Source organism: Siniperca chuatsi, linkage group LG6 (assembly GCF_020085105.1).
Source record: "Siniperca chuatsi isolate FFG_IHB_CAS linkage group LG6, ASM2008510v1, whole genome shotgun sequence".
NCBI lineage: Eukaryota > Metazoa > Chordata > Actinopteri > Centrarchiformes > Sinipercidae > Siniperca > Siniperca chuatsi.
Genome location: NC_058047.1, coordinates 14,589,863 through 14,608,913, shown reverse-complemented (window position 1 = coordinate 14,608,913; position 19,051 = coordinate 14,589,863).

Here is a 19,051-nt window from a genome sequence, read left to right as displayed (position 1 = left end):
GATATTTCAGTCTGGACCGACCAATCAGCAGACTGACATTGCCATCCCTAGAGTTAGCATGGCTAAAAATGAATTAGTGCAGTAACAGGGAAACTGGATTCAAGTGAATGATTAACATTAAGTCCCTAGAGGAAGTACAACACTGTGATAAATCTATTAAATATATACATAGAGTCCACAAGAGTTTAAAGTTTGATGACGTCGCAAAGTAGCGTGGGATAATGGGAGTCGTCTTCATTGTTAAACCATCACCATTGCCAATGAAAATCTATCTGACATGACTCAGTCAGAAATGTTCACGGACAAGTTTACAGGGACAGCTTCGGCGACAGAACGTGCAGCAAATGGCAATCAATAATCGTGCTCAAACACAAGTGAGCAATACAAACAATAGTAAACAACAGAGTGGGTAGCTAGCTAGGTCGCCGACTTCCTTCCTCACTCTCTGACATGTCATCTGGTGTTTCCTTGTTTCCCATGAAGTTATAGCAACTAGAGGGGGTAAAGGGGATATGACGCCATTGACAGGCCACCAAATGAAACGCACCGTTAACTTGAATAAAATTAAGTATTTTTCTGGGTTTGAACATTGTTGGAAACATAATGTAAGTGCACAACTTAACAAAATATATAACATACGTAGGTCTAGTCATTTTAAGACATTTTAATGCGGAAATGTTACATATTATACCGTAAAGTGTAAAGAGTCAAATACATATGCTAAGCCCAACAGTAATTTAACAGTTATCGTTAATACAGAATGTTGCATTAGCAACACATTATCCTCAGATAGCTAGAATAGTGGCTAGCTTGGTTAGCAGTAAACTGATTGCAGGGAAACTAGATTCTACTAAATCACAAATCAACCATCATAAAAATAACTATAATACAAAGAGTACCTAGAGATAATGCTCCAACAAGGGCATTTGTTGTTTAAATAAAAGATGTCTGTGAATATTTGCTTGGTCACAGATCTGGCAAAAGTCTGAACATTAACAATGTCAGTTAAACTGTAACTGCTATAAAACTGTAGCGATAGCGGTTGCTACTAGCAACAGAAACACTTATAGCCTCCGTAGCACTTTTAGGACTTCTTGTCCATGGTGAACTAAAAGTTAAGCATCAAAGTTACGTATCAATCACGGACTGTTTGGTCTACTCAAATTTACTTTCCTAAGTCAAGAATTAACTTATGATCCTAAACTTATTTAAGTATTTTTTTTTGGCCAAACAACAATCTTTCCCTCTCCGTAACCAAGTACTTTATGTGCCGAAACCTAATCAAACCTTTACTACAGCATTCCCAGATCAGAAACCGTAATATGAATCATTTTTGTAGTAGTCATATGTAGGGGTCACGTGTAGGTGTCGTTTGAAAGGAAGTTTAGTCTGGGGGACATGATCAATTCTTCAGCAATATTCTAGCCATGGCGTTCTGTGGTTTCTTTAGTTATAGGATGACCTGGATGCACTGTTCCACCCTGACAACCCTTTATTCCAGCCCCTCTAAAAGCCAGTCAAAGCGGCAATGGGGAGTTTGATATGATGACAAATGGTTAAATCCAGTGGCTGAATTATTGACTGGAACCACAATGTGAGGACAGAATTCCTCTGGGACGAGAGTTGAGTGGAAGCTGCTCTACACTCTAATTGCCCCCCGCCCACCTACTCGTTTCTTTCTTGGCAGCCCTGTGTTGAGTGTTACACAGCACTGATGAACTCACTACAACACACTTTAAGTGTTCCAATAATTAAAGCCCACAGAGATTGTCAAGATAATGCACCACACAAAAATAAGCTGCATGAATTCAAGAGACTTACACAACAGGTGTGGTCACATTGCTTAATTGCAGTGTCCTTGCAATTGGCATGGCCTGAAACATTTCTTTTTTATGTGATTGTGCGACACCCTCTCACCTGAGGAGACAGCTGAGGCAAATGCAGACTTTGTGGCTCTGGAGAGAATATGCAAATGTGAGGAGATGGAGTTTATGATCCAGAACTACTCTGCTCAGAGATGGAACAATAAGTGACAGCAGTTGAAGTCAGGAAGAAGGAATTTGCAAAGTATTCGTGAAATGAAAGTCAGAATAATGAGACCTGCGTCTCAGGCGTATCCCTGCTCTAACACGGCAATTAGGACAATTGTGACAAGCTAGATGGCTATTCGGCTGATGTTATGCCCTCAGATTTTGTCACTTGACAAGGCAGCTTGTAAGAACAAATCTATGTTGTTTTGCCTTTATTTTAAATATCTCTACTGATGACATTCAAATAAATACTTTAACAACCCTGTCTCTAGAAATTACGAGTATATACTACTCATTTGCAGCAGCAAATACCTTTTGATAGAAACGGATTGCTGCCCGGATTAGGTTTTTATCACATAATGAGGAAAGGCTGCTAATGAACGTATCTGCCAAGACCCAAAACGGTAATAACCTCATTCCAAACTCTTCTCCTGTGTGGTCCTTCTGTGGTGCAATGAGTTACCAAACTTAACCCCCCTCTATCTTTGCAAATTGCTCAAAAAACAAGATATTTTAGAACCCCAGGGACAAGTGACATCCACATTTATTGGAGGGTCATTATCATTGTGCTGGAGAGGCTGTGGGCAAATTTGTGGCCACACCCATATCTTTTGTAATTGTCCAAAATCAGCAAAGTACTGGGAGTCTGCTTTATGCTAAGAGATACCAGCTGATGTTCCTTGTGGTAACAAAGAATGTTGCTGGTTACAAAACCAACCAACCACAATCAGACAATGGAGGAAAGACTCAAACAAGTATACTGTATATAATGTAAAACATGACGGCAAGCTTGTACTCCAACCATCACATATCTTGCCAAAGAAGGACATCTATCCCAGTAACACCCTAAGAGACCTTATCTTAATGTGTTTAACCAACAGACCCACTGGTTGTACCTTTTGTGCTCGATTTTCAAATGTGTGTATGTATGCATATATGTGTGTGTATATGTACATGCAAGTACAATATGTGTGAACATGTTAACATCTACATCAAGTATCACACCAGTACACATGAATGTTTTTCAGGACAAGTTTACTTACATGTAACCGAAACCACAATCTTTCCCTAACCTTAACCAAAGCACTTTTGATGCTTGCCTGCCCTTTGTGTGCAGTACATCCATGTAGTGCTTTCTAAAAAAACTTTGCCAGTGAACATAATTAAGGCAGCAAATACATTTCCAATTAAAACATAATTGGCAAAACAAAATTAGTAGTATATTAGTAGTATATGAACATAAATTCTAGGAGACAGGGTTAGCTTGAATGGTCAAATCTTCACCCACCCTGCTCTTTGTCACCTCCTAGACTCTTATTTCTAGACTCTAGCATGTGTGTGTACATGAGTATATTTTGCGTTACATTTCAATACATGTTGATAAAATGACATGAGTGCATTATTTTTATGTTCATTATGTGGCTACCACAGCTATTTCTTTGCCATGCTTTCGCAAGGTAAACTTACCAAAGCGTAGACATATTGCGCTGTTCAAACCTTACAATAAACACGCAATCAGTGCATACATTCACAGGTTTCATCAAGATGTAGTAAAATTCAAACACACAGAGTCAGGGTGCCTTACATAACCATAAAGTAAGCCTGGCGGGTGCTGTCATCAAAAGTGTGCCTGCAGCCGCCTTCCTGAGATGAAAAACAAATGAAACACTTTGAGGCTTAGCTGATTCCCCTCCCGTTCTGCGACTCCATCTGTCACTCCCAGCGACTTATTCTGAGCAAGAGTGCTTTCCTGCATGACCTCCATCACAGCGTGCAAGATGAACGAGGTGGGTCTGGTCTCTGTCCTCTGTCTTCTCTGTGCCAAGGCAGCAGGGGCACCGAAGCATCGAGAACACCTGCAAACTGAGAGTAATGAGGCAGCAGGCCGCTCGGCCGCCCATCCTCCCCGCACTAATCAATCCAGCTAGCCATTAAGGGGACCCGCGAGAATTGCAGCTAGTTAGAGAAAGTTGCAGCTTCATGCCTCCATAAACCTTTGTCTGCTTTCTGAAAGCAGTCATCTGTTGTTTCTTTACGATGGTCACTAGTTTTATATTTTTACACTGCATATCCCAAAGACCACATTTGTGGCTTTTCAATTTCCTGTTGATTAAATTTCTGTCACAGCGTTTGCCTATCACAGCTAAAATTAACACATTCTCTTCTTCTTTTTAGTCCCAACAGACCATTGCTAAAAGCATAAAACTCCCTGTGACCAGAGGTAGGAGTTTTCATAACGAATGGGTATTACCAGAATTATTTCTCATATAACGATCATTCATTTATTGAGGGTCTAAGATAAGACACATTTATGATTTAGGACTAAATATATAAATAAACTTAACTGAATTGAATCAACATCTACAGCATTCATATTAAAACTTTTAATGAAAACATGACTTAAACTGAGACTTTTTAGGTACATTTAATGTCCATGTTTAAATGCAGATGCAGGGCTCAGCGTTACTTCTTACGCACTTCCTGAGAGCTTTTTTTCCCCAAACACCCTCAAGCAGTGGTTCTCATCTTAATACAAGAATGGGGTACGCAAAAAGATGTTTTCATTCCAATTGAAACGTCCATCTATTCCCTCTATTCCACCCCTTCAATCTCGCAGAGTCTCCTTCTTTGCATTTCCATTTTTTCTCCTGCCAGCCTCCAAGACAGAAGCCAGAAATGCTCTGGAAAAAGACACGCTGTCACACGGTGCATATCCCCAAAAAATATAATCATGCCACCATGTCATTACCCAACCTCGACTCTCTCAGAGCAATCACATTCAAAGAGCATTTTTCAGGCGCTCCCTCCCCAGCACAACTAGTAAGCATGGCTAATGGAAATTTAATCAGCAACGAGAGAGGACAGCAGGCATAATGCAACAGATGATAAATAGAAGAAAGATGCAAATGGTATTTATTTTAGACAGGCCATGCTGACAAGCCTGATAATGCCTCCTCATGCAGTTTCTCCCTGAAGCTTCCTTTTGATGGCTCCGAAGTGGTATGCACCATATTTCACAGCCTATCATTTATGGAAGAAATTGTGATATTCATAGAAATGTTTAAATTTTTTCTGAATGCTTCTTGTCAGTGGTGCCTGAGCACCATGGCGGTAGGTCTAAATTAATAAAAAGCTATGTAAATTTCTGTGGTGATTACAAACCTACAGTAGTTTAGAACTGGAAACATGTGAGACCCCTTCAAAATTACTAGCATGTCCACATATTTTAAGACAAAATTGTTCCTTTTGTGCTCTCCTCTAGTATCAACAAAGTTTATACTTTGAACCAAAAGATGAAATCTGAATGCTCTATAACCTGTGCCTCCCACAAAATGGATTTACACAATTTTATTTCTAAGTGTGAATGGAGTGACATTTCTTGCAGTGAATCATGCATATGAATCATGTATGCAGCCTACACATGACGCAGATTCTCTATATCATATCAACATAATCCCACTCTGGATTTCAACAACAGCACAAAAGTGTTTCATTAATCTATCCAGCGAAGTCTTTAGACTGTCTCCTCTCCTCCTCTGGTGACATTTAGAGTTTAATTAGATATATTTACAGGTGCTATCTAGATGCCAAAAGTATTAATGTCACCTTTTATTTTAGTCAAATGTTCGTCACAACTGCAGCACCCGAAATCAGATAGATAGAAGATATGGAAGAGGCAAAATCTTTCATTCCGAATTCCATCAGCAGATGGATCAGTACATGTTCAAACTGTTTATGTTCAAATACACTTTTTTTTTGAGCACTTCTAATTCTTCATATTTAAGTCTTGGTTGATTTTGCAACACCTGTGGTTACCGTGGTAACAGTAAGTACGGTTTAACACTCCTTGAGCAGCTACAAACAGCACAAACTCATGTTGTTTTAATAAAGAAGTCAATAATTAAAACTGTTCCACACATTTTTGATGAATGATCTCACCTCGGTGACAAATACATTTCATTTCCTGTGACTGCTTCACAATAAAAGCCACCACATGTTTCTCAAATTGAATTCTTTTAATGTGAAGGAGCAGCAGTAAGAAATGTTGGTTTTGCATCAGTAGTAACTTAAATATGTCCTGTGGAGTTTTCTTGTAAACAAACAAAAGTTCTGTTTTCATTCAGTGTTACTCACCAAAACCCATTGTGTGTATCCTTGAACTCTAACGCGTTGAATGCATTTCTTTCCTCATAAAACATTTGCAAAGCTAATTTATTAAGTATTTTAAATACAGAATCCTTAACATCCATGTTAACTTGCTGGCAGTCTTCTTCCTCATGTCTTTGCTGGAGCATTGCAGCATATATTGGTGTGTCACCGCCACCTGTAGATCAGTGGAATAGTGTGAAACCATTGGTAGGACTGCATGACCCATGCATGAGCATGCAGTGGTACAGTACAAATAAAAGTCCTGCATTCAAAATTTTACTTATGTAAAAGTACTAAAGTCTTAGCATGTACCAAAAGTAAAAGTAGTCATTATGCAGAATAACGTATATTTCAGTATAATATATATTCACTTTAATGTTGCAGCTGTTAAGGGTGGGGCGCATTTTTTATTAATATATATGCTGCTGTGTAGCGTAATCAATTATTTTTAATATATCATATTTTATTTTTTGATAATTTTTTGTATTAATAACATGAATCTGTGAAGTAACTAGTAACTAAATGTAACAAATACATGTAGTGGAGTAAAAACATACAATATTTCATTCTGAAATTTTGTGGAGTAAAAATATAAAGTAACTAAAAAATAAAATGGAATTACTCAAGTAAAGTACAAGTACCTCAAAATTGTACTTAAAGCTAGGGAAGGTAACATTGGAGAAACTAGCAAGAGACAGCTAGATTTTGAAAGTATCAAACCGAAAAACTCCTACCCCCTCCCTTCAGGCCTCCCTCCAAAGCCACTCCTCCAAAACTCATTTTCAATGAGTGCACGAGCAGAGTGTGCGCAGGTAGACAGGCAGGTAAGCCAGCCAATCATTTCATTTGGGCTGAATGAAATGATTGGATGGGTGGATGATGGATTACAGGCCTGCAACAGAACTTTTAGAAAGGTGAAAGGAAGTATCACTTTTCCTAAACAAATATTATGATTGTGAATTAATCACTATAAAAATTTTGACGGGTCCAAAATGAATGTTTTGTTTTGTCTGTGTGACCTGTCTGATGTTTGGTTCCTGCTTCTAACAAGACTTGTGAACCAATAGTATAACAATGTTGGTATCACGTGTTATAGTTGCCAGTTAGTGTGGAAAAAATGGACACTGATGTTAGCACATATTAGCTATCTCACGTTAACATAAAAATCTGAAAATACTGACATGATCATACAGTTGTCCTTTCTCTCTGTAGCCATTTTTGGTGTGGCGCTCAGCTGTTTTTTTTTATAATCCGCTATGAGATTTGCTTTCAGCAAGAAAACGCTTTGACTAATGTTACTGTACTGTACTGTACTCTTTGATTTGATTAAAATGTAAATATTTACCTAATTGAGACGTCATTTTACGAATAGTGTTGCAATATAGGGCCCCTGTAATTATTAAATGATGGGGAAAAAAGGGTTACCTAAAGCTAGCTAGCCATATCCTAAGATTACCTTAGATAACATTATATGAAACACCACCGCACAAAGTAACCTAAATCATATCACTTGATATGACTGAGTCTGAGTCGCACTTGACTCGACCATGAAATATGCATGTTGTGCAACGAACTGGCAACCGCTGGAATGTAATGGAAGTGGGGAGGGGGAGTGCGTCATCTAGTAGCTGGATGTTATCAATGGTATCAATAGCACCTTTAAAAATTGTTTTGTTGTAGTGGTAATCATGTGATATGATTGAAAGCTCCAGAACAGCTACTAAATGGACCTTGTGATGAGATTATCTTGTCAGAGGTATCCACAGGTCAGGTAAGTGCACGCCCTTCCTGTAAAACTCTAAGAGGTGTGTGAAATGGCTGGAGATTAAACCGAGCAATGCTTTATTCTGTATTAGATGTATTTTTACCGTATAATTTACCTATGAAAGGGCTTCATTGTGAGTCGACATGCTTTCACGCTGGTCCAGCAGTTTTTCAGTCCTGCAGCCCAGGTGCATCTGTGCCACAGAGTAACACAACCTACAGTCATTAGCACTAATAGAGCTGTCAAGGGAGCTGCAGGACTGTTGCTTGCACAAGAGTGCAGCTGAGCTGGTTCTCTTGTTATGCCTGTTTTTCCTCGACTTGAATCTGGCTGATACCTTGCTGTCAGTACAACTGTACAGCTGTACAGAGTAGCATCCCCACAGAGGCATCGCTAATCAAGTCCTGTTTTGGTCCTCAACAGCTAGCGGTTGAACTGTCGACTCTGTCACACATCTCCATGAACTGGCAGCCCATGAGAGGGAGTAATTAGACAAATCCTGGCACTGTATGCGCACTAATAATATGATCCTAAATTGTAAAAGCACTGCAAGAGTTTCATATAATCTCAAAAGTGTTGAATTAATAATAATGTCAAGTCTGTTCTGCACCTTCATAGCACCCCCCACATATAGTACGTTGAGAAAATGGAAGCATTCATTTAGCAACAGCTTCCAGCTATATGCTGCTGCAGATTTCTGGTTTGACATTGATGTATAATCTCTCATAAACACCCAAGAATTAAAAATAATAAAACACCAACCTCACTCTGGCTCAGAGACATTCTTCAGCAAGCAGCCAGATTTCTAAATGAAGATGAACTAAGTGGAATCTACTGAGCATATTGGTCTGAGAACAAATACGACAGCGAGGGATCTTGCTGCACGACGTCCTGCTGAGATAACACAAGTTTCTCTGTCAGGATTTTTTTTTCTTCTTTCAACAGCAAAGTGGTAAAAACAAAACAACCACAGGACTGTATTTCAGACAGACAAATGCAAGTAAACATATGAGACAATCCTATCATTGATCAAACTGAGCTGTTCCATTTTGAAAGCTTTTTGTTTAGATTTATCTTTCGGTGTCCTACTTTAAATGAATTCATGAAAGTTGGTAAAAACGTGACTTCAGATGTCAAACAACACGGGCCAAGCTCGGCTCACAGGGAAATGATGCCGATAATTGTGTTTGTTGGATGATTAAGAAGGTTTCAGAGACCAACTTGTGCCTCCGTGCCTTGGTAGCTTCCTGTTGATTAGAAAGCCATCCATTTTAATGGCTTTTTTTCTCTCTTTGTTAACTAGGCACCTCTCTATACAAGAAAATGGCACCCAAATGAATAGCATGCTATTAAAGTGGAAATAATAGCTCAAAGTAGCAAAACAAAGCAAGGGGGAAAAGACATGGAGACATATAAAGGTTTGAGATAAGAAGATTTGCAATCTTCTCAGCATGTCGCTCACAGTGAGTATGTTTTTCAAAACTTGTCAAAACTAGTATTGTATTAGCTAGAAGTTGGTTAATGTTTAGACACCCATTTTGCTGCTCCAGTAAAACAAGCCTTTTGTATGAACAACTGAATTGGGATTTCATTCTTATGTTAACTTTTTGTTATCCATCCTTAAGTGCAATCCACACCAACTGTATCATGCAGCATCGCGTCATTTCACACACAACAGATGACATCCGTAGCACTCAACAAACGCATCATACAGACAGACGAAGTGGTCAAGGTGCAGCAGCCAGGATGTAATGATCCGGGGAGCGAATGTGATGATATTGCTGCTCTTCTGGAGAGAGTTGAAGTCGATGCTGGGAAGTACGACTCCTTCATCCTTACTGAGTCAGCCTGTAATGACGCATGACAAGATGCCGCCAATGTGCTGGCTTACATAGAAAAAAAGGCCCATGTACAAATGGTTAAAAATGATTTCAAACAGGTTTTCCACATGCTTGCTCACCGCCGAGCCTTCAACGGCATGATTTTCAATAATTATTAGTATTTAATAACTATAATATTTTTACCTAACCTAACAACCTAATGTTGTATTTTCATTATTAGTATTAATAGTTTTATCTATAGTGTTTTGTTTCAAAACAAACAAGAATACGTCAAATCAATCTCTGTGCAGACTGGCCTTCAAAACTTAGTGTGGCTCATTTTTGTTACTCGAAACTTAAAGTACTTGAAGCACCAGAACTTTCTGAACAAATCCATTACCTGCTTTTATCAGATAAAGAGCACAAATGGCTCTCTCAGCATAAGAGCTATCCTGGTGACATCCCCAAATATTCAGCAAAAGTATTTGGCAAAAGATACAAAAAAATTAGTTTTTGATCTGACTGATTCAAAACCAGGATCTATTTTTCATAAAAACCTATCTAAACTCAGCATGTCTAATACATTTAAAATATGGCATTTTGCAGGTTAAATGCAGTTTTTAAGTAAATAAGAGCTTCATGTGCACTTTAAGAGGTATACCCACAGATGAGACTGACCAGAAAAACAACAGCATTGAAAATTGACTTGTGTTTACAGTTTTCCAGACAAGAGACAACTTGCCGTCCTTTAAGCAGAAAAGGTGGAAGTAGCGTAATGTCCTAAGGAGAAGGTTAAGATGGATGGTTGGCTCAACAAAGCACATAACTTTCAAAGTTCATGTGCAATCTAGTACAAAAAGTCGCGATTTGTTTCTTTTAACCAATGTTTTTGAAAGTTTTTGAAAGCAAGTTTTAATTCCCAAATCTTAAAGCATTCTAAGACATATTAGCAAACACACTTATTTGCTTTTTTGGAGAGAGTTAGATAAAAAACTATTGATACCACTCTCATGTCTGTACAGTAAATATGAAGATACAACCAGCTGCCGGTCTTTCAACAAAAATCCACCTACCAGCACCTCCAAAACTCACTACTTGACACATTTATTAACACGTTATATCTCATTTCTAGGGAGATTGCCAGGCAACCAGCTGAGACTCCAGGAAGTTACTGCTCCCTGCCAAGAAATAGACTGGCACACGACACCCCATAATAAAATGGTGAATTGTTGTTTTTACACATCAGTATTTGTACATATTAAACAAACGAGATATAATGTGTTAATTAGGGAGCTTTAGAGGTGCTGGTAGGCAGATTTTGATACACTTGGATGTACCCATGCTAACTGTTTCCCCCTGTTTCCAGTCTTTATGCTAAGCTAAGCTAACCGGCTGCTGCTGTAGCCTTATATTTACTGTACAAACATGAGAGTGGTATCAATCTTCTTATCTAACTCTCCGCCAGAAAGCGAGTAAGCATATTTCCCAAAATGTCGAACAGCTCTATTAGTGCTTAAAAAACACGTCAAAATTACCTTTCCTGATGGGCGACCTCTTGTGGCCACAAGAGTGATTACTGTCTCTCTTAGAAGCCAAGGTGGAAGTAACGTGACCTTTTTTCAGAGAAACTCTTAAGCAGGAGATCAGGGTGGATGATTGGCTCGTCTTGTGCATTGGTTTCTTTTAACCATGACGACAACGGTTTCCTAACATTAACCAAATAGCTATAGTTCCCTAATCTTAATTAGACCTTAACCATACAGTAGATGTGGCAGATCAGAAGTCAATTTAAGCAAAGGTCATTTGGATTTTTTGGAAGACACTGACAAGCACCCAACTTTGTCACTGTGGTAAGACAACTTGTTGCACAGACAATGCCAAGTAGAACCCAAAGTTTGGGGACAGTATGGACTGTTGTGTTTTAAATGTTCCCATAAGTGTTGCCTTAAAAATCTCCATTCATCATGAAGCTCAGTGTTTTTCAAAGACAGAGACCCCACATGATCTCGGTTTTGTTTCTCTTTGTTAAAACAGAAGGCTTTCCTCAGAATACTAACTGGCATTTTGTGGGCAGAATTTGATTCGGTGGAAACGTGTGGAGCTGGTGGGCTGAAAGGTTCCCTGCTACTGCTACAGAGACAGAACAATCCCACGTGGGAATAGTGTGTCCTCCCCCTCTGTCGTTTCTATCTCAGAACTCGGCCAGCTCTCCCTGAGGAGAAACTTCAACAGAAAAACAAGGCGATTAGAGAAGCAACCCGCAATACAAAATGACTCACCATGCAGTTTACCTCCAGACATGAGCTTTTATACCAGCAGTAACTCTCCGCCGTCTCCAGAACATACGCATGCTTGCTTTGTCACAGAACTTGACAGTTCCAAGTAATTACAGGTGTTTCTCATTACTGGCCGTCTGAATTTAGGCTATTTTCTCTCTGACACTGGCATATTTTTAAAGATAAAGCATCATTTGATTACTTTGTGACTTTCATGTGAGGCGTGCGTGGATATGCTTGTGTTTTAACTTTCCACCTGAACATATGGGTTGCTGTACTGCCTGTGTGTACTGTTAACAGCACTCATGTCTCACAACACCAAGAGCTGTTTTCAACAAACACATCTCGCCTGGTGCAGATTAGGCATGGTGAATTACAGCTCAACCTATCCTAACTCTGATCTCTGTTCAGGCAACATACTGCCACTGTTTGCATGTTTTGATCTATCTTCTTAAGATAGACCGATAACAGTGAGAAACACCTGAAATGGAAGACACTAGCATGGGGTCTGCGGGTGCAAAACTCCCCCAGAACAACCCCCCAAAGTTCATATCTCCAGCACCACCACATCAAGTGTCTTTGCTGAAATGTCACAGATATGACAGGTGATAATTTACAATGACAGCTGCAGGGCGGAGTGCTGGCACAATCTCCATCCATTAGATCTGTGTGTGTGCGTCCATTTATGGCACAGATAAGCAAGAGGATGTTGGTTTTAGCACCGTCTTGGTACATGGTGTACATCTCATCTCTGCTTAACAGCCTGTTATGAGCTCTCTCAAAACACGTCATTGACAAGTGTCTTAAGCTGCCTGTGTCTCCTTGAACTGAGGATAAATGACTGTGTCCTCTTGAAAGCTCAACTATATAAATGATTCATACCACCCAAAAGTCCTCTCGGTGATTCATGGCTTGCTGCATGTATAGATGTAGCTGGCGTTAAATGCATAAACAACTGAGCTAATGCCATTGGATTGGGGTACAACTCAGTGTGAGACCATGCGTGTATGCACCTGCTTGCTTCAGATGAAGAGCTCTCTCTGGCATCAAGGTTGCAATGTTCCTGTGGCCAGTGGTGATAAACCAACTCCTCGAGCTGGCTATGCATTTGCGAACCTGCTGTCAACTCTTATAACATGTACACTATTTGAAATCTGTGTTGTACAAATGTGCATTTGCATACAGAAATTGTTCAGGTTCAGATTTTCCAGTATTAGGCCAGCGTTGTAAGACACAAACAAAAACTGACAGTGCAACAAATATTATGTCAATTGTAGTCTACTCATGTAGTTTATTTGCCATGAAATGAAAAATAAATGTTTGTGCTAAGACTAGATTGCAGAAGTCAGTGCTGTGGTGAAGTATTGCTGCATATTTAGCAAGTGTAACTCTTTACAAAAACAGTCACTGCTTCACATTCTGGTGTTAATTTTGAATAAAAGACCATTTTAAGGTCAATTCAATTAGCCTACATCCCTTTTCCAAATTGAAAACCTATTTGCATTTGCTTTTCAATACTCTGAAATCAGCCAGCTGTGGAGAATTTGTAATGTGGTCGTAGGTGCCAAAGCTTAGATATTTCTTAATTACAACATAATTGATGGCTAATGTTTCGTAGCAGGCAGGAGAGTTGTTGTTAGCGGTGCAGTAGCATGAAAAGGAGAAGTAAAACCTGACTATGCTTGAGCAGCCAAAGTTTTATTTCATTAAACCTTTGAGATACATGTGTGGCGCTCTGATTTGGGCACACAGCTATCAGCCTGGAAAATCACACAGAAATTGTGTTTACATGGTAATCGGCATTCAAAGTGCACGGGTCATGATCAGGAGTATTAATCTAATTACCATTATCATTATTTTATTATCTGATAAATTGGCTGTCTTGACAAATGCTCCCTGAGGATACACACGTGGAAAAGTGCAAAATGCCAAAGTCTCTGAGTAAAAATGGTTCTGCTGGGGTGATCAAATTAAAACTACTTTGTCAGTCATGCCTAGATATACACATGGGGCAAGGACGGTGTGAAATTAAGGTTACAGTATAAATTAAGAAGACCATGAAGAAACTACTTTGTCAGGTGATGAATTAGAAATATGATGTTGCTCATTTAGCTTTTAAAGTGAGTAAAGTAAGTAAAAATGTAATGAAATACCTTACGGTTCGGATCATCCTTCCCTTCCAAGCGTGTAGAAGAAACTACAGTGGCCACGAAAAACGCAAAAGGCCCAATCTAGAGCCAGTGTTTGGTTCGTCCGTTCTGGGCTACTGTAGAAACATTACGGTGCAACATGGCGACCTCCATGGAAGGGGACCCACTCCCTATGTAGATAACAACAGCTTATTCTAAGGTAATGAAAACACAACAATTCTTATTTTCAGGCGATTATACACTAATGAAAACATACTTATAAAAATTATATTCCATTTCTGCCAATAACTCCTGTTATCCCTAAATGTTACACACTGGACCTTAAAGTGATCAGTCAAAATGCTGCTGGTGACTATTTCATTGAAATTGGGTTGCTAGGAAACAGTTTGAGTCAGGGTTTACTTCCAGCAAGCTGTTGACATTAACAAACACCACAACAGGAAATAAACTTGGACCCATTTGCAGCACAATGTTTGAAACCAAGAAATTATCTTCAGGACAGGGTGTAGCCTGCTGGAGAAAACTCAGGTAGCTCAGAGTAAGCTTCTCATTATAGAAATGGAGGGTCATTCCTCCTGAACACTGTTAGCTTTTAGTTGAGTTTATTTTAAGAAGCAATGTTTTGACATTTCTCCTCAAAGTTATGAATTAGTTTTATCATATTTACAAGATCTTTATCAAGTTTCTGGTTCTTTGGACACAGCAGTGAGCCACATTTGTGTGCACAGGCAATGAAAACAATTAAATGCAAAAGTCAGATTAAGTTTGATATGGATCATTTGTGATCACTACTAAGGTACCTTGAGTCTGGGTATTCCCAAAGCTCAGAGAAACAGGAGGGACTTTTCTTTCTCTTCTCTTTGCAAATGTGAAACTTATTAACAAATAATACAAAAGTTTTAATACATTGTATATATCTCCTATGCTTTATAATTAATAAGTAAATTATAATGCATAGTGTTTATGTCTCCATTTTCCTTATCTGGCAGTAGACAATTCAAGCAGCACAATGTCATGAAAATATGTCATTTTCTGGTGTATAGTTCATGCTGGTGTATGTTTGTATAGTAAGGCCTTGCCTGTCAATTCTGACAAAACTTTAGATATGCTAAACCACGAGCCTTCAACAGAAGAGCTGTCTTACACCAATTGTTTGTTGCTTCCCAGCATGTTGCACTGGTTGCACCATATTACTATTCAACCTCTGTATTTGTTTCATGTAAAAAGATTGGTGACAAGGATGCGGTGTAGTCGGTGACAGAGCTTAAAATGAATAAACTGATGGTTTGTTTTCCTGAAGGAGTGAAACGTATTTGCCCACAACGTGTCCTAAGAGAGGTCCAAGTCTCTATTCCAGGCTTTGAGCATTGAGAGGCTTTTCCGTTGCCTGGACCGTACTGTACCTTTGAGTATATTATTACAAAATAACTAATGAATAAATGACAACAGATTTAATTATATTAACAATACTTTGAGCATTTACAACTTGTAAGTGACTTGTTGATGAGTAGTTTACTATTAACTATAGTTAATAATGAATTAATATACCACTGGTTTACAGATAACTTACTGTATAAGTGATCATTATGTTATCATTATATCATTATATGGTGTTACAATATTCACTGGATAGGTAGAAAACAGCTGGATAGATGAAGCGAGGGATTGTGGGATGGCAATCTACACTCCTTTCACAAAGGAAGGTGCTGTGTTAGACTAAAGGAAAGGAAGCAATGAATCCCCTTTCCTTTGTGTTGGATCAGCCTGTATCATGGTTAGCACTTACAGTATCAGTTTACAGGTCATTTTACTCTGATAGGAACATTTATAGGAAACTTCTCAGAGAATAACAAGGTTCCTATAAATGGGGAATTTACATGTGGAACCAGAACCAGTGCAAAAACGGGGTTTCAGTTTTATGGCGTCATAATGAATCTTCTGATAGCTGCATAATTAAATGGACGGTTACCACTGAGCTTGCTGATGCTATCTCCATTTTATGCTGTGTGTTATTTTTTGTTTTGTTTGTTATTCCGCAGCCTGTAGAGTCAGGGGCTCATTAATGATTTCAGGGCAGATGTGTAAAATAAATGAAGACCTCTTGGCCTCACCTCAGCTCCTCCGCACCGCCTTGCAGTTAATCGCACTTCAGCACTCTCTTTCACTTTCTTCTACTGTATTTTTACCCAGGATGGGCTGACCTGTAGAACCTGGCAGAAAGCTGCTGACTGACAGCATAATTCATAGTTGCCCATAATAATTGGTTTAGCTCTGGCCAGTGTAAAGCACAGAGGACAATGGATAATGTTTGCAGGTGTGATTGAAAACAATAACAGTGCACACACAAATGGACAAGACGGTCTGGGATTTTGCCCAATCATCATGCACAACTGTCTAGACAAGTTTCCCAGATGTTTTAACGAGAGGCATCAAGGCACTGCTGCTGCTAACAAGCCAAATGGCGTCACATTAGCAGCGTTTCAAATGGCTGCACTGTCACGTAGATCTCGGTATTTGGGGGGGGGGTTACACTTTTACGCCCAAGCATTTGTTTGGCATGTCATCGGATGAGACCTCCCATATGAGTTCACCTTGCTCACACTACAATAAACAGAGCAAACACCGTGCTCAATCTTAATTTAGGCTGACTTTTGTAGAAGCATCGTCCTTCTCACTTATCTTCTGTGCTGCTTTTAAACCATTCACAACCCCTCTCCATCTTCAGTTACAGAAAGGCAACTATATTTAAACTTGTTAATATGAAACTCTGAAAAGTGAATTTATTCCAGGAGGTACCTGGGTGTCTTGGGTATATATTACTCATGCTTCTCATTGCTTTTCAATTAGAGGAGAAGGAACAGCTACAAATGATCTGCTGGCCTGTGGTGCTTCTTAAGCCTCTGCTTCTTTGTTCATCGTGGGACTCAGACAGTAAATAATCAGAATGAGTTACACATAATGGTTTGCTCTGTGGAGGCTGATATAAGTGGAAGCCAAAACAATGCAGCCTAATGAATGAGGCATGCAGTGCAATAGATGTTTGACAGAAATAGAAATGTATCAGTGCACACACTGCTGTCCGTCTTTATGCACTATATATTTTGTGTATGTGTCAAGCATTGAAATGACTGAAATGATACATTGTGCATAGAGTATGTTCACAGTGTGTCACACAATGACAGAGACACTGCATCTGCTTTGTTACTAACAATGTACCCAGTCCTACTGTATGTATGGGAAACTGGTTTACACACACTTTTAAATACTTTATCCTACAGTAAGTAGGTATGTGGTGTTGGAAACATTACAGTTTCCCAGGGAGTTACTAGGACACTGGACAAAAAGTGGAATGAGTGAAAACTGTCTATCTGTTGAAATGAAGCTGAGTAAAGAGAAACAATAAACTATGCTAAACCCATTGCGACAGCATCACTCAAATCTATAACAGGATTTGAGCTTTACATACTCCTAACCCTTCCACTCAGAAATGTGTTAATTCACTTGGATGTTTGACCTTCATGTTGCAGAATGATGTATGTGCAGAGTTTGACACTAGAAGGCTGTTTTAACATTCATCTGCTGTGTTCACCTTAAATCTCAGTTTAAGGTTTGTATGTACGAGCAGGAATGTGTAACATCACAACTAGTTTGGAAGCCAATCATGGTTCAATATGCAACTTACACAAGTGTGATGTGAAAACTTGAAGCCTCCACATCACAAACACTGACAACAGAATTTTCAGTGAAGTAGGAAACATCTTGTGTCCGGCAGTTAAACTTTTGAAAAGTAAAATATTTGCACATTCATAGATTTGTTAATGAGAGTGAAAGGCGGTAAATGTAATTCTAACCGTTTTTAACAAGATAATTGAAATTTTTTGTGAAAAAAACCAAAACATAGCCACAATTGATCATTCAAAGCAGAGTTTTTTTTTAACGTCATAAAACATATCTGGAAGGGATCTTTAAATCAATACATTTGACCAGATATTGGACGATTTTGAAAAACCCTGGATTACTTTCAGCGACAATGTTTGTTAATGTTCAGTGCAGATGTTTAAAAAATCTTTTCCACAAAACCTGCACATAGCAACCACGTTATGGTTAAAGTAAGACAACTAAAACACTTGGTCAAAGGTAGTTTTTAAAAGGTGAATATTAATTGCAGGTCTGTGACAGGATGCAAACTCTGGTCTCCAACAGGAAAGTCGAATGTGCTACAGGCTCATCCACCCCCATCATCCCCTCCACACCCTCATTTTCCACCTTGCTACATAAAGGACACACTGCTTCTTGCATTGGCACTGAACATTGGCATTGGACATAAATCATGGTGGTATGAACATAATTCATAGGGCTACTGGGCTGTGCTACAAGGGAAAACTTTTGTATTTTGTAGAGGTTAAAATATTGTTTCTCCTCCTTAAAATGTTGAGATAATTGTATACTTTTTACACAGGATGATGTCACTTCCATTCTGCTCTAACAATCCCTACTGTATGATTTAAAATGTTAGAAGAAGAAAGAGAAGCTGAGCTGAAAGTGCAGTCGCACTACAATAAAAGTCCCACATGGGTACGCAGAGGGCAGATACCTGTGCTGGCAAGATTGGTGTAATCAAGGTATTCAGAAAATCACAACTGAGCAACAATAGAGTCAGCCACATGTAGCAGTAGATGTGAGACAAGTTCAGCTCCACAATTTTCGAGGACAAAGCAGTCATTTATGCTTTGTTCCACATAGGGTGAATCTGACTTAAGCAATGAGATTTTACCTGAATAGAATTATGGGTATTGTAGTTCAAATAAAGTTATGCTGAGTTGAACTAGGAGACTGCTGTGCTGCCGTCCTTCCTTCTCTC